Below are 18,008 nucleotides of genomic sequence, written 5' to 3'. Positions count from 1 at the left end.
GATACTAACATTACAAAATTAAAGGAACCCGTTACTAGTGATCTCATTTTTGGTTCACATGGGGATGGGTATGTAGACATTGAAAAAAATGGATATACTCATTAAAATCATCAAACAGAAAAAAAAATAAAAAAAATTGGCTTAGAACAATAATGTTTATCCTGTTCCTTCACAAGTTATACAACACAAGTCTCTTGGTTGGGAAATGAAACTCAATTTTAGTGATTCACACAATAACAGTGGGTTTTGTCTACAGGAGGACCTAGATAATGTAGACAGAGAGCACTGTTTCAAAAGAAGTTTTCAGCAACCATTAACTGTCTTGGCATATACTTCTGGCATGTAATATGTTCATAGATACTTACTAGCCTATTGATCTCTGCAGATCTTAAGAAGCCTATCTTGACATTGCCATTGTAGTTTTTTAGCCCATTTTGCCTACATGAAAACAATGATGATATCAGGGACCACAATCATTTTGTGATTTTCTTATGGTTAGGCAAATTATGTGAAATCATAATAATGTAGGCATCGGATAGCCAAGGATGAGATTTTCTTATGAAGCAGAATATGTCTGCCCATGCCAAATGTTTTCAAGATATTTAAAGACAAAGCTGTCAAAATGTGATGTTGATTTAGCTCTAAATTGTATAAGATCCCATAAGACACTTTCTGCTCTACATTATTTCCTTAAGCCATGTTGAATATAAAGTTGTAAATTCCTACTCACAGTGTGTTCCAAAATCTTTCCAAGAAGGCTGTAAAAAGAGTAGCTAGGAAAATGATGTAACCATTTGAATGGTCTGGATTTGGACTGTCAAGTCCTATAATGTTGACACTGTATGCCAAAATTCCAGCCTTTAAATGACAAGTCTGAGATTCCCATTTTTCAGAATAGTCCATTTTGTCTGAGCTATGGCAGTCATACTTGGTTTATAGAAGTTTGGAGGGGGGGGGTTAAAGGGGGTAAGTGTGAAGGAAAAGAGCACCGCTCAGTATTCGTTCTTTTCCTGTATTTTCTGTCTTTTTTTGGTGTTTCAATAGGGTGCCATTAAATAAATATGATAAGCCTCCTTAGTGGAGTGAAACAGCTTCCCTCTATGTGCTTAGTACACTTTCTTCATGAAGGTTGATATTGTAGCAAGTAGATGGGCTAGTTAAGCTCCTACAGTTTTATTTTTAACTAGAAAAGGGAGAGGTTATCACTTGTGGTAGTGCTTGCAGTTTTAGCTCAGTTTGGAGATTTCTGTCTTATTGTGTATGCATAATTTTAAAGTTAAACTGTGATATTGGGGAAGAACTGTAGTGGTTTTATTGCTGCCTGTTAAATCAAGATTATTAATGACATATTCTAAAGTTTTTGCACACTCAGTCTCTCTCTGGAAAGACTTGTAATTGTGTTTTTTTTCAAATACAGAAGTTTTTACCTCTCCTATAAGATCCTTCATTCTATTATACAGTCTTCACTAGTTTTGGTAAGTCTTGTTGGTAATGTTCTTCAGGTAAGCTTTACAGGTAACATCTCACAGGGTTATTATTTTTTCTGCATTGTGAAACATCCAAAAGCAGACAGGAAGCTTGAATCTAAACTGAATCTGAAGTTTTTTTTTTGGAAATATATAGAACTGCAATTATACCGGAGTATCAGTTTACGAATTCTCCTCTTTTGAATGTGCAGTATCTGTGAAATGCTATTTAGTACTGAAAAGATGTTCTTTTACAAAGTTGTTTGGACATTATTTATTTAACACTTTTTTACCAGGAAAGTCTGACAAATCCCATTTTCAGTGGAGGCTCGGGATGCATGTATTTAGAATGTGAGAGGAAACAGGAGCACATGCAGACACTACACAGAAGGCAACCTGGCCAAGAATCAAACCAGAAAACCTCTTGCTGTGAGGCGGCAGCACTAACTGCTGCACCACTGCGCCACTCATTATTGTTGTTGCTACTCTGAGTAATACATTTTATGCATAATTTTGAATTTTTTTTGAATATGTTGAGGCTTCTGCTTTGCTTGGAACATGTACAACCACAGACATAGAAACACGTATATATATATATATATATATATACACACACACACACACACACACACACACACACGTATGCAAGCACACAAGTGCACACATACACACACACACACACACACACACACACACACACACACGTATGCAAGCACACAAGTGCACACATACACACACACACACACACACACACACACACACACGTACGCAAGCACACAAGTGCACACACACACACACACACACACACACACACACACACACACACACACACGTACGCAAGCACACAAGTGCACACATACACACACACACACACACACACACACACACACACACACACACACACACACACACACACACACACACAATAACATACTTTTTTTGCTTTGTTGAGGTACTCTATTCTAGCTTGGCCATGAAACGTCATTACTTTAAATTCTGAAAGACTGTCCTTGTGTAGTTCAGTATTAGGCTTCTGAGTTCCTTTTGTTAACGCTGATGTGATGCATAATGCTGAAAGGATGATATACGAGGAGTGTCATTGATCTTGTGTTGTATTATCATATATGATATCTAAGCCTTCAAAGCCTGTACCACAGGAAATCAGTGTATAAGTATGTATGCATCCATCTTTTAGTTTATGTAGTTGTCTTGCATCTGACAGTCAGTCGCCTGGCACACAACAGCTATATGTGTACATAATTTAATGAAATTCCTTATACTGCATGTGTTATTTTACACTAAATTCTCTTTGACAGATCATTTAAATATAATTTCATCAGGGTAGACCATGCACTTTAAGAAATAGGACTGAATGACAATTTTTGCTGATAAAGACCAGATAGTTGCTGTGCCAAATAATAGAAGACTCCATAAATCTAGGACTGAAGTAAAGATAGGCATTGCTAATGATGTACAATGTTTTCTAGTTATTGATCAACATGTCTCATGATTGAAAGGCTATTATGGAGATAGATGATAGCTGCTGAAAATTACATTCATGGCTCTGGTATCTGCAATAATTACATTGCTACAAAATATGTATCACTAGGCTTTCAAATATAGTTCAGCATGAAAGCGTAATAGCTGATGGTTTCATTTAGTTTTGCCGCTAAACTGCTGACATTGAAAGTTTTCACTTTTCTACTACAGTTAATTTCTAGCTGTAAGGTTATTAGAATATTAGAAAGGCCTAGAAAGGAGAAGTGGCTTAAAATGCTAATACTGAAATATTTTAATATACTACATAAATATTGCAAGAGAGCACTATATCATGTCATGGTGACAGTAATTTAAATTTTACTGACAGTGGGGAGGGGTGAATGGTCATGCAAACAACCAAAGTACAACACTTCCACCCCTGGAAGTAAGTACATGAAGTTCCTACAACCCTGCCACAGAATATTGCTCTTATACAATTAACATATTTCAAAAATGAAGCATTTTGACTTTTTTAAATAAGACATTTCCATCTGTCTGCTGTAATATAAGTCATTAAAGATTTAAGGTACACTGCGAGTGCAAACACCCAAGAAAGTGGTGACCTATTCACAGCACATCATTTAAGTGCAGTTTTTTGCCGCTGTTAATGTGACTTCTAGTTATTAATGAAAATTAGAAGCGTACAATAGAAACATGTATGTAGAGGATGCATAGTCCCAAATAAAGATATGTTGAACTAATATAGATATCTTTAAATTACCACAATGACATTTCATTCAGTCTGGCTTCAAGATTCTTTGATTAGGATATTATTATGCATGTAAAATCCTTAATCTAAGTGTGGATAAAATCCTTTCATTTTAGAATGTGTGTGAGAATGTAAATGAAGCAGTGTCGTACATGTGATGCACTATACAGTACAGAGTCGATTATCTGAACTAATTGGGACCAAGGGTAGTTCAGATAATCAGACTGTTTTGGATAATCAAACATACATTGAATTGGATAAGAATCTTGTTTTTTTCTCACTCAGGGAATAGACTTTTCAACCATTCAGCAAGTCCAGTGGACAGTAAAGAATAATTTTCATACAAAAGCAGGCTACAAGTTCAAAAAACATGCACAAGCTAATACGTATAACGTTTACATATTCAGACTTTATCACTTTTCCTACCCAAAAACTTTGGAAGGCTGGGTTTAGATAATGGATGTTTTGGATGATCGACTTTCTACTGTATAAGCAGTTTGAAACTGATAAGCATACAGGCTGTGCTATTGGAACAGTTATACATACCTGTTGCATCAGTGTAAATGATGCAAGTCCACCATAACACCTCACCTTTGGCAAATTCCCTGAAGGTTACTGTGTAACAATTCAAGAAAATGTAGTACTTACCAACTTAGAAAAGCTCAATTACAGCACAAAACATTGCATAATAGAAGCATGCAAAACAACCACAACCACTTTGCCACTATAAATTATGTATGGAAGCCATCGAATACAAAAATATAGTCTTATCACCACTTTATACCTTTACAACTAAAATGCATTACATAGTAAAATCCATGACAAGAGCTATTCCTCTATGTCTTCTTTGCTCCAAAAGTCTGGTGTATTGATTCAGCTTCAAGCACAGATACTACCCTGATCCTCAACAAAATATAGGCACATCATATGGTTATAGATATATGTATGTATATATATATATATATATATATATATATATATATATATATATATATACATATACATATATTTTATATATATATATGTATATATATATATATATATATATATATATATATATATATATGTGTGTGTGTGTGTGTGTGTGTGTATATATATATATATGTGTATATATATATATATATATATATATATATATATATATATATATGTGTGTGTGTGTGTGTGTGTGTGTGTGTGTGTGTGTACATATATATATATATATATATATATATATATATATATATATGTATATATATATATATATATATATATATAGTTCCTCTTCAGAAAACTGAATGATCATAAGCTCGAAATTCATAAGCCTGAGACCAAAAGCCTGAAAACTCAAAAGCCCGAAACCACACAAAATACACATACTGACTTTAATGTGGCATCGCTATTCTTAGCGCTGTGGTGGAAACTTGCGGGTTGGGTTCAGGTAAGTGTGTGATTGTTTTTACATTAGGGTTAGGGGCGGGTTAAGTGAGTTAGGGTTAGGGCGCAGGTTAGGCGTGTGTGTGATAGTGACAGACCTTAGGGTTGGGGCAGTTTAAGTGAGTTAGGGTTAAGGCGCGGGTTAGGTGAGTGTGCGATAGTGACGGACCTTAGGGTTAGGGTTTGGGTTAAGGTAAGTGGGTAGATAGTTGTGTCTTTGTACTGGCATATTAGCATTATTTGTATTCTGTGTGTTTTCAGGCTTTTGAGTTTCAGGCTTTTGAGTTTTCAGGCTTTTGAGTTTTCAGGCTTATGATTTTCGAGCTTATGATCATTCAGTCTTCTGAAGGGGAACCATATATATATATACATATATGTATATATATATATATATATATATATATATATTTATATATATATATCTGTGTGTGTGTGTGTGTGTGTGTGTGTGTGTGTGTGTGTGTGTGTGTGTGTGTGTATATATATATATATATATATATATATATATATATATATATATATAACTATGTATATATATATATATATATATATATATATATATATATATATATATCCCCAAAAATAGTGCAGAAACCGAGATGAGGAAACAATCCACAGTTAGACCTTTATTAATCCACCAACAAATGAATACAAATGGATACGGACACTAAAAAGCACAGTAAACCACCATAAATGCCTTAAATGTTCAAACAAGCGTTTTCGTCTCTTTCCATAGACTTCATCAGATGACCAGCTTTTCCCAGGAGGACCAGTATTTAAATACAAACAATTAAATAATTAAATAATTAACCTATGGGGTGTAAATAGATACTTTAAAAACATCAATTATTCCAAAGCTTCAATCTAAAACCATTTATCAAAACAATTCATAGTTTTGTACCAACTAAACTTTAAAATTTTTATTATTTTGTGTCTAAAACCCAATATATATTATTTTAATAATATTGTTAAAATCATTTTAAAATACTTATAAAATGCAAAGAATGTATTTAATGATAGGAACCTAAGACAGAGAGGAGGTTAAAAAGAAGGATCTATGAACATATCTATGAAATTTCAGTGGGGAAAGAAACCAATGCCCTTTTTAAGCACACTAAAACATGCTCAGATGTTAGTTTTGGGTTTATGGTTTTGGAACAAATTAAAAATGATATCAGGAGGGGTCCTTGGGAAGATAAGATAGAATTTAGAGAGTTATGGTGGCAAGTAAATCTGGAAGCTGATAACCCCCCTGGTTTAAATGACCATATTTCTATTAAACCATTATTAAAACTAAGGTCTGCTAAACTTTGATGGAACATGAATTGTGAGATAAAAACAGCCACTAGAGGGCAAAGGTTCCTATCATTAAATAAATTCTTTGCATTTTATAAGTATTTTAAAATGGTTTTAACAATATTATTAAAATAATATTTATTTGGTTTTAGACACAAAATAATAAAAATTTTAAAGTTTAGTTGGTACCAAACTATGAATTGTTTTGATAAATGGTTTTAGATTGAAGCTTTGGAATAATTGATGTTTTTTAAGTATCTATTTACACTCCATAGGTTAATTATTCAATTATTTAATTGTTTGTATTTAAATACTGGTCCTCCTGGGATAATCTGGTCATCTGATGAAGTCTATGGAAAGAGATGAAAACGCTTGTTTGAACATTTAAGGCATTTATGGTGGTTTACTGTCCTTTTTAGTGTCCATATCCATTTGTATTCGTTTGTTGGTGGATTAATAAAGGTCTAACTGTGGATTGTTTCCTCATCTCGGTTTCTGCACTATTTTTGGAGTTATTGGTTTACTTGTGCAGTTTTTTCCACATTTACTTTGGTTATTGGTGGTTCGAAAAGGAGATGGAGATGCAACCACTTCCTGATGCCAGAGGGCAGGATGAATTAGGCCAATCACGAAAGCTGATTGGCCAGCTTACTGAATTGATCGATCTACCTACCCCACTTAGCCAATCCTTGGTGGGGATTTATGGGAACCTAGCTCAGCATCATAAACCAGGAACTGAAGAGTTGTTAATACAGGATGGAAATCAAAGGGAGCTTATTGGAGTAACACAAGATGTTGGCGACCTTAGAGACGCTAACAGTGAAACTTTTAATCCAACTACTACTCCTAATATTTTTAAAGTTGGTGAAAACAGATTTTGCTCCAATAGGGGCAGGAACCCTGGACAGGGACCAAAGGCATTAGACATTAGAGCTACGGTTACAGGTACTGTTAAACCTAAAGTTTTTAAAGAAATGAAAGACTGGCTATGGACTAAATGCTCATTTAAACGTGATTACACTAGTAATAAACAGAATGCTTCTGGTGATTCATACAGATTTAAGTTTGATAAACTTTATAAATTAATGCATAAATACCGAACCTTGGAAATTGAAAATGAATATTTGAAAGAGTGTATTTCTAGGGAAATTGTACCTAAAGGTTTGCGGGTGTACACATTTCCCAATAATGTTATGTTCGGTTCTATATTTTATAATGAACTCACAGAAGTGTTTAACAAATGTGGTTTGGATGTTTTGAAACTAATTATTAGGGAAAATGTTAGGTGTCAAGATTTAATTCAAAAGGACATAGATGATTTAGACCAGCAGGTTAAGGAAGATTTAATGTTTACCATTAAGGAGGAGAAAGAAAAATACTTTGGTATTAGATATGATATAGATAATAACTGTGAAGATTTGGTGCACAGAAAGATAAAAAAGTTGGAGAGGGATATTAGGGAATACGACAGTAACAATAGTTACCCCATACCTCCACAGAAGTATTTTAAACAAACTTTTGATACTAGGTATAATTATAATGAACCTATGGTGGAAAATGAAAGGAATGAAGAGCATTTTTATGGGGAGGATCAGGAATATGACCAAGATTACCCCCCTCTACGCAGATCTGAGAGACTGATGAATAAACAGGGCCTAAAAGAAACAAATTTTCAGAGGAGGGGGGGAAGGGGGAGGGGGAGATTCTAAGGAATACCCACTCAACCCACCCCACTATATTCCCTAATGATATCCTGGTGGAAGGAATTAGGAATACGTATAATAATTATTCCATATATAATTTTAGTCACTTAGATATAGAAAAGGACCATTTTGGATTATTTTCATAGGGGTTGAAAATTATCCCTTATAAAAAGGGTGATATTACTAGAAGTTTATTGGATATAAAAATGTTCCTGAGGAAAGTTAACCTAAACATTATGTTTCCAGCGAATAAAGTGAATAATAATACAGAATTAAAACATAAAAGTATTTATAATCCCCCCTTACACCCCCAGTTAAAGAATCTAGAAAGGGAGTTGGAAAAAGAGGTAAGAAAGGAACAGATTAAGGTGGGATATAGAGGAAATTTAAGCAGGAAAGAAAGAGAATTAATATATGAAATCAAATATAACAAAAAATATTAGGGTAATGAAACCAAATAAAGGGGGCGGGGTGGTTCTTATGGACAACATACTATATGAAAGTAAGATGAATACAATATTACGGGATGAAACAAGATATTGTAATGTCTCAAATGAGATAAATATAGCCTATAATAAAATTGATATGAGTATAAATGATATGTTGCATGAGGAATTGATTAATCACAATACTTTTATGTACTTGAAAGTAGACAAACCAAAAACACCTACCATATTTGGTATAACCAAGATACATAAATGTGAACGGGACCCCCCCTCTTAGGCCAATTTTATCCGCAGAAGGATCTAAGACGTATGCTTTGGCTAAATATGTAGACAAAAAAATTAAAGAATTTATGGTTAAACAGGAAAACTATATTAAGGGATTCTTGGGACCTCTTAAGAGATATTTCTGATAAGTTATACCATGACAACCTTCTCTTTGTTACTATAGACATTATTGATTTATTTTCCTCCATTCCTTACAAGGAGGGGATGGAAATGTTAGAGGAGATTATCCATGAGGACAAAATATTAACACAAAATGAGAAATTAGTGAATATTTGGTTGATGGATTTAATTTTAAACAATCATTTTATGTATTTTAACGGAGAATTTTATCAACAGATTCAGGGGGCAGCAATGGGAGCTGCCTGTGCCCCTACTTATGCTAATTTGGTCCTTGGTAAATGGGAGGAGAAATATATATTGAACACCGAATTTAAATACTGCTGGACACTATATCATAGGTTTTTGGACGATATAGTAATTTTCTGGGCAGCCGGAAAAGAAAAGCTTGAGAAATTTATGTTGTATATGAGTAATACAACTAATTTTTTAAGGTTTACATACAAAATCTCCGATATCAGCTTGCAATATTTGGACATAGAAGTATATAAAATAGGCACAAATTTTGAAACCAAAATATTTAGAAAACCAACTTTTTGTAATTCCTTTTTACATTTTGAAAGCACACACCCTATACATTGTAAGAAAAATATTGTGAAGGGGAAGTTTGTAAGGGGTAGTCGCATGACAAGTTCTGAAAATGATTTTTTTAATGAGTGTGAGTTATTACAAAAGATGTTTTTGGAGAGAGGCTACCCCCTGAATTTTATTACACAAATAAGGGAAGAAGTGGTAAATGGGAGAACAAGTAAATTTAAACCCATACAAAACTGTAAAGAACACAATAGTATTTTTAATAAAGAAAATGATAGGGATGAATATAAACAGGCTTTAATATTAGAATATAAAGTGTTAAACAGTAATGTTTAAAGGACTTTTTTAAAGGAATGGGAGAGATTTGTTTCCCTTTCAGACATAGAAAATGTGTCTAATATTCCACAAAAGGTGATTTATAAGAATTCCCAATGTATCAGAACTATTTTAGAAAATAAACAGAAAGGTAGTACTAATATGGGTAGGAAGGGCACATACAAATGTGGCCATTGTACCCAATGTACATACATTCTGAATTTAGAAAAGTACTATTTGGAAAGTAGAAATGAGTGGATAAACAGCTCTGAACATTACAATTGTGAGGCTAAGGGAATAATATATTTGGCTATTTGTAAGACATGTGGGTCCTTCTATGTCGGAAAGAGAGAGAGGAGGTTAAAAGAAGGATCTATGAACATATCTATGAAATTTCAGTGGGGAAAGAAACCAATGCCCTTTTTAAGCACACTAAAACATGCTCAGATGCTAGTTTTGGGTTTATGGTTTTGGAACAAATTAAAAATGATATCGGGGAGAGGGTCAATGGGAAGATAAGATAGAATTTAGAGAGTTATGGTGGCAAGTAACTCTGGAAGCTGATAACCCCCCTGGTTTAAATGACCATATTTCTATTAAACCATTATTAAAACTAAGGCCTGCTAAACATTGATGGAACATGAATTGTGAAATAAAAACAGCCACTAGAGGGCATAGGTTCCTATCATTAAATAAATTCTATGCATTTCATAAGTATTTTAAAATTATTTTAACAATATTATTAAAATAATATTTATTGGGTTTTAGACACAAAATAATAAACATTTTAAAGTTTAGTTGGTACAAAACTATGAATTGTTTTGATAAATGGTTTAAGATTGAAGCTTTGGAATAATTGATGTTTTTAAAGTATCTATTTATACCCCATAGGTTAATTATTTAATTGTTTGTATTTAAATACTGGTCCTCCTGGGATAAGCTGGTCATCTGATGAAGTCTATGGAAAGAGACGAAAACACTTGTTTGAACATTTAAGGCATTTATGGTGGTTTATTGTGCTTTATAGTGTCCGTATCCGTTTGTATTTGTTTATTGGTGGATTAATAAAGGTCTAACTGTGGATTCTTTCCTCATCTCGGTTTCTGCAATATTTTTGGAGTTATTGGTTTACTTGTGCAGTTTTTTTCCACATTTACTTTGGATATATATATATATATATATATATATATATATATATATATAGAGAGAGAGAGAGATATTTATGTATATACATATATGAGGTTACAACAGAATGTTGAAGTGCACAAGCATTGATATCTAATATATTAATGCCAACACTTTGAAAACACACTTACCTGAAAAAGAAATGCATTAGATAACAAGTGATTGAAAAAAGAAACCAAATGATCTCCAGCTGGTTAAACTTAAGTATAACAATCATTAAACTCCAAATTTATTTGAATAATGATACTGTTAGAAAAATAGGCTTTTCTAAATTATTATGAAGGGTTAGGGTTAGGGTTAGAGGCAGAGCTGGGGATAGGGTAACCATCAGTAAAGTGGACAATGGGGCATTGTCCCCCTGCCTCACATTACACATGCATCTTTTTTTTATCAAAAATGAAAATTTTAATACCTAGGCATATCGTTCTGTAGAATTTTTTAAATATTGTTCCACCTGTTCCTTTGCTTCTTTAATCTGAACTTCCACATATTCTTAACAAAAAGAAAAGAAAATGCAGTGAAAATTGCAAAAATTGACTACAAAAAAAACTTCACTGTTACCATAGACACAGAAAAAAGAGGGTTCCTTCACAAAGCTAATAAAATGTTGAAAACCAAAAGGTATTTTATAAACATTACTTTAAATAGATTGCCAAGACCTAAATTTTTTTATCAGATTTTTTGAAATACCATCTATGGAACAACACCAGCTCAACTGTCACACTAGATTTTGTACAACACAGACAAACAAACTGTAGTTCATGAGAATGACTATAAAATGACATTTAAAGTAGAAATTGCACAATATTTCATTCCAAAATTCCACATAATTAAAACAGTGCTAACACTGTATAAAAACAATACATAACAATCAACTACCAAAGATGGGCAAAGCACTATTTAGGAAATGTTATGTTAAGCAGTTGCACATAACTCTGCTAAAAAGTGACTATAATCACCTGCACCCCTACTGACAACCCCAAAACCTGACCACCTCTCAGAATCCTTAGTCTGCATCACCCTATAACTAGTGTCCCCCTTCCCTCAATCATACCAACTCCTTCTGCTGTCTATGTAGCCTGTGCTATCCCTACCTTTTCCTTCTGTCCCCTTCTCTTGCCCTTTAAGCTAAATTATTCTCTGCTAATAATCTTACTTATATATTTAATCACTTCCATTCTTACATTCACATCAGGATAGTAAATAATTATTCACCATTGTTATCAAATGATTCAGTGTTATTATCTAATTATTCTATGTGGTTATTCTTTATTTTAATGTGCTACTACTGTATTATATATTCTGTATAATTGCGTACAATTTTCCTTGCATGTAATTAAATGTGGAGCTTTTCTCCCTGGGCCTCCACTGAAAATGGACTCTTCTCAGGCCCAGTGAACTTTCCCAGTAAACAAATGCAATAAATTAAAAAAAAAAGTAAAATAAAATAAAATAAATAAATTAGTTCAATAAATATTTAATTCCAAAATTCCACATAATTAAAACAGTGTTAATGCTATAAAAAACATACATAACAATCAATTGCCAAGGATGGGCAATGCACTTTTTAGGAAATGTTATACTCAGCAGTTGCACATAACTCTTCCAAAAAGTAATTGCTTAAATTCCAACATGCCACCTATTGACTATAACCACCTGAAATGTGGCACAGGATTTCTGCAACCCAGATCCAACATGCCATGTGCAGACAGTACTGTAAACACAACAAGTGGAAATGCACAAAGCACACATTAGTTAAAAAGGTCTCTAAATGACTAAACTGAACATTTCATACCAAAATTCCACATAGTTAAAAATCCATGACCATGTAAAACTATCAGTTTGCTAAAATGGAAGCTGATAAAACTTGAACAAAATAGTACTTTATCAGTTACATTTAACAAATGCTCATGACTCTGTCAAAATGTAACATTTTTATAGATAGTTGTTGTTGTTGTTGTTGTGTCTTTCGGCTTTTCCCGGTTAGGGGTCACCACAGCAGAACTCCGGTCCGCTAATAATTGGCAGTAGATTTTTACGTGCCGAGTTGCCAGCTTTGACGCACAACCTTCAAAGAAGGTACATCCATTCACGCATGTCTCCACACAGAAGACGCTCTAGCTGAGAATCAAACAGGACAACGTCATACTGTAAGGTGACAATGCTACCGCAGCACCACCACCGGATAGTAAGACACTAAATGTGTACAACTCAGACCCAGAGCATAATGTATTGAAATAAATGTGAGATAACATTTACCAATAACATTGCACAATGATCTCAATATTTTAACAAAAGAACCCCCAAAATAATCGGAAGCTTCATATAAAGCTTCCATAAAGTTAAAAAGATAGAACCCTGCACAATGATTAATGGGCAGTGGAATTGTTACCCTGAAATAATCATAAAAAATATTTATTGTATATAACATGCTAAACATAAAGTTCAAACTGAAAAAAATATATACAGATGATTATTTTATAAATGAAATAAGTCAGTTGGAAATATCCATAGTACAGCTTCCACAGTTAGCATTGTTACCAAGGGATTTTAATGCACACAACCCTTGAGCTTAGCTTCACAAACCCCCTGACCATCTGGTATTTTCTGTCCATTGCACATAACCTTGTGCCTTTTTGCATACATATCAAATGACTGTTTTCTTTTCTCTTTTTTTACAACTCCTCTATACCTTTTGATAACCAGAGTTTGAAACTCCCTAAATACCTGTTTGCATGCATTACATTTTAGTTTATTCTGGTAGTTTTGTTTCAGCTGTCTTCTAAATCAGGGATGCTAACTGTGGGTGCACTGTAGTCCTGCTGTAGGGAATACTGAAAACACAGTCCTGAAGCTTTGACTGGGTAGTGCATGATCACACTTTGTGCTCTACAAAATCAATAAAATACCTATGTTGTACAATATTTTAAGGGTGTTCCAGTGCTCTTCATGTGTCCGGTGCTTTGGGCAAGTGATTGTCCTTGCAGGTCTTAATGATAACAGGCAGACATTAATTTATCCTATATTATATCTAGCCATAATATAATGTAATGATACAGCTTCCTTTCTTGCATATCCATCCTATGTGTTTAAAATTATCATGCATTATATAAAGTGACCATTGGGATAAATAATGCATTCTGAGAATAATGTGAGATACTTGGTTTAACAGCCCATAGTCCATAAGGAGGATTGTTACTTGTATTCGCAAGGTAAAGTGAATTATTTAACATCCGGTTTACAGTAAAAGTAAGCAAATCATACCACTGCATATATGGCTAGTTATTTTGCTTTAACTTTATGTCTTCCACCTGTAGTTTTCCTATAATTCAACCAGACATCACAAGAAAGTGTCCTCATAGGTGAAGCTCTCGTACATCAAATGCAAAACCCCACATGCTGGTGCGCTGTAATATTACACACTTACTGTGTGTAAACCTACTGTCTGTTCACATAAGAGCCTGTTACTCGAATGTGGGAGGAAGGCAGATTACCTGGCTAAATCCTATATTACTAGTTTGGGAGGATATGCAGGCTGTACATTGATGGAACCCCTGCAGGAACTGAACTACTTACACAAGTGTTGTAAAGTAACAATAGTAACCACTGCACCTCTCTGCTGCTTTATCTTGGCTACTTACTTCTTAATATCACAAGCAGATCACTTCCTGAGAAAAAAATGGGAAGGGGAGATTTAAAGTGCGAAAATCTTGCAGATAGGATAGAGCCCATGAATGCACTGAATTTAAAGTCGGCATCTGAACGAGTTAGAAATACAGAGCACAATAGTGGAGAATATCATGGCAGTAACATCAGCAACATTCTCACAACCGGTTTTGAGCCAACCACTTGTAGGTTTCATGAGCTGTGATAAATAGTTGTAAAGAAGTGTAATAGCTCAGAAAAGGTCCACATAATATTTTTCTGATAAACCTTCCCAATCAGTAGGGAGAGAGACATCTCTCAAGTGAAATTGCAGCCACTTTATGATGCTGGTTTACACAATGGCAGAAACATGTCTCTTAACTGAACTGGCAAGGATTATGACTAGTGACAAAGACTGATAAAACTAACAGCTCATGTGAGACATACACATTAAGTCATAGAACATTAAATCTATTCTCAAAGGGAAGTACACTAGTATCTTGCATTTACAGTCAACTGGATGTACAGAAACAACTATCAAATTCAAATCTTAACAATGTCAATGCTTTCAATGGCTCAGTCACTTGCACAATACAGTGCTTAAAATGAGCTGTAGTGTATTACTAAAGCAGCAGATATTTCAATGAAAGATCCTTTTCATATCTCAAGAGAGTATTGCCTTATAACTGAATATGAACCGTGCAAACCAAAAGATATGGCTAGCTAGGACAGTTTGCTCTCTTTTATATTTAGGCTCCCTCTACTGGTCTTAGTTTGACACTGAAGCTCAAGTGCCACCCTGGTGATGTCTATCATTTAGAAAAGCTCAGGTCAGGGCCTGACCTCCGATGTTGAAAAATGTTCTTATGTATGTGTAATTTCTGTATTAATTATCATTATGTTGAACATGTACTGTTTTACAGTCAAGGTGGTGAGCCCCTGGAGTGCACTGACTGTACATAGGACTGTAGGAAGTCACTGCAAGTGATTGTCTTAAGGACACCTTAGATATGTAGAACACAGGACAAAAGAAAAAGAAGTAGCATAGGAACCCGTGCAACATTCCATCAGGGTCACACAAGTGTAGCGTTACTTCCGTAAAAAGAAGTAGCATAGGAACCCGTGCAACATTCTGTCAGGGTCACACGAGTGTAGCTTTACTTCCATAAAAAGAAGTAGCATAGAACCCGTGCAACATTCCGTCAGGGTCACACAAGTGTAGCATTACTTCCGTAAAAAGAAGTAGCATAGGAACCCGTGCAACATTCCGTCAGGGTCACACAAGTGTAGCGTTACTTCCGTAAAAAGAAGTAGCATTGGAACCGGTGCAACATTCTGTCAGGGTCACACGAGTAGCTTTACTTCCATAAAAAGAAGTAGCATAGGAACCCGTGCAACATTCCGTCAGGGTCACACAAGTGTAGCGTTACTTCCGTAAAAAGAAGTAGCATAGGAACCCGTGCAACATTCTGTCAGGGTCACATGAGTGTAGCTTTACTTCCATAAAAAGAAGTAGCATAGGAACCCGTGCAACATTCCATCAGGGTCACACAAGTGTAGCGTTACTTCCGTAAAAAGAAGTAGCATAGGAACCCGTGCAACATTCCGTCAGGGTCACACAAGTGTAGCGTTACTTCCGTAAAAAGAAGTAGCATAGGAACCCGTGCAACATTCCGTCAGGGTCACACAAGTGTAGCGTTACTTCCATAAAAAGAAGTAGCATAGGAACCCGTGCAACATTCCGTCAGGGTCACACATGTGTAGCGTTACTTCCATTAATGTATGATTACCTTCCTATAACAATCAGATCCAAGGCAGATGTAAGAAGAGGTGCACATACATAGAGTAGGAGCGGTTTCTATTTAAGATACACAGCTAATGACACAACTTAAATTATTCTATTTACATTGTTAAGTTCCTGCACACGGGCATGTCTCATTCTTCTTCTTGTTACAATCAAACAAGTAGAAAATGGTTTATGTAGATGTGTGACAGTCTATCAAGTTAAAGCACTATCATTTTAAAATGTTTTGAACATTTTAATAATGGTAAATGTATAATGTCAAGTGGCATTATATGTTTCAGAGAGTGGATACATGAATTTTCAATTGGCTTCTTTGCATTTCATGTTTGATTATAGACATAAGAGTTGGACCAAGTAAACATGTTTTTGAATCATGATTTGAAATGCATCGGGTGAGATCAGCACCCAGTGCCTGAGCATGTAACAGAACATGACATGAGCCATTATGTGGTTTGACACGGCATAACAGCGACATGTGCCATGTACCTTGACCTGGATACAGTATATAACTTGTACTGTTCATCACATGTTTTGTGACTCTGGCCTCTGGCCACTAGCTAGGTCATGTATTTGAAGGGAGGAGATCCACAGACATTTGTTGGTGGGTTGGAGTGGTATTATGATTTCAGACTTAATGTGCAGGTAAAGCTGATAGCCACCACTATAAGTACAGTATGTGTGATGAAACTGTCTACTGCAAAGTGATCCATGCATATTAGGTTGGGGTGTAAGTTAAGGAACATTATTGATGAAGTCAATTGACCCTCAGAAGGCATGGCTTAGATATGACTGGTGGAGTTAACTAGACTTGGAGAGAGGGTGGAAACTAAATCAGATGGCCTGGGTTTAAGCATTACATTTGTTTTCTTATTATACCCCTAATATAATATAAATAAAAAAAAATCCCAGTGCATTGTTTTGATATATAAAAAATAAATAGTGTCACATAGGGTAAAAGTATGTAGAAGGTCAGATAAAATATTTAGACAATTTTTGATGAGCTGAGCCTACTGGCCTGCTCTGAATGGTGTATAGGATGAGAAATCAAGAGAACAATACAAGGAAAAAATCAGCTAAGCATATACATAGAAAATAATTTAGTAAGTGAGAAAGTAGGACCCAGTGAACTCCACTTCAGCATAGAGTAGGCACTGGATACTATAAATTGAATGAATAGCTACCACTTATGCTTAAACGTGGTGGTGGTTTTGGACTACAATCAAGATTATGTTCATTATTCTGTGTGTATGCATAGGAGAAAGACTCAAGTCAGCTCTTCATGCAAAAAAGATAAAAGAGCAGATGTGATCAGAAAGCTTATATATTATATAGAAATTTACAGAAATGACTGGGCTAGAAATATGTGCAAAGAAACAGTGATATATTTCTAGGACTGGTGGATTACAGAATCTTACTCAAAACATTCTATTATGTTCTTGCTTCACATGTCTTAGGCTATACTGTATCAGACACACACATTGTAAAGTACATTCTTTAGATATTTTCTGGTTTTGTTTTTACACTGGAGAAATAACTACACAGAATGAA

This window comes from Protopterus annectens, chromosome 3.part1 (assembly GCF_019279795.1).
Source record: "Protopterus annectens isolate FY-2018-M chromosome 3.part1, PAN1.0, whole genome shotgun sequence".
Taxonomy (NCBI): domain Eukaryota; kingdom Metazoa; phylum Chordata; order Ceratodontiformes; family Protopteridae; genus Protopterus; species Protopterus annectens.
The sequence above is the reverse complement of the archived record's forward strand: the minus strand, read 5'-3'. Positions refer to the sequence as shown.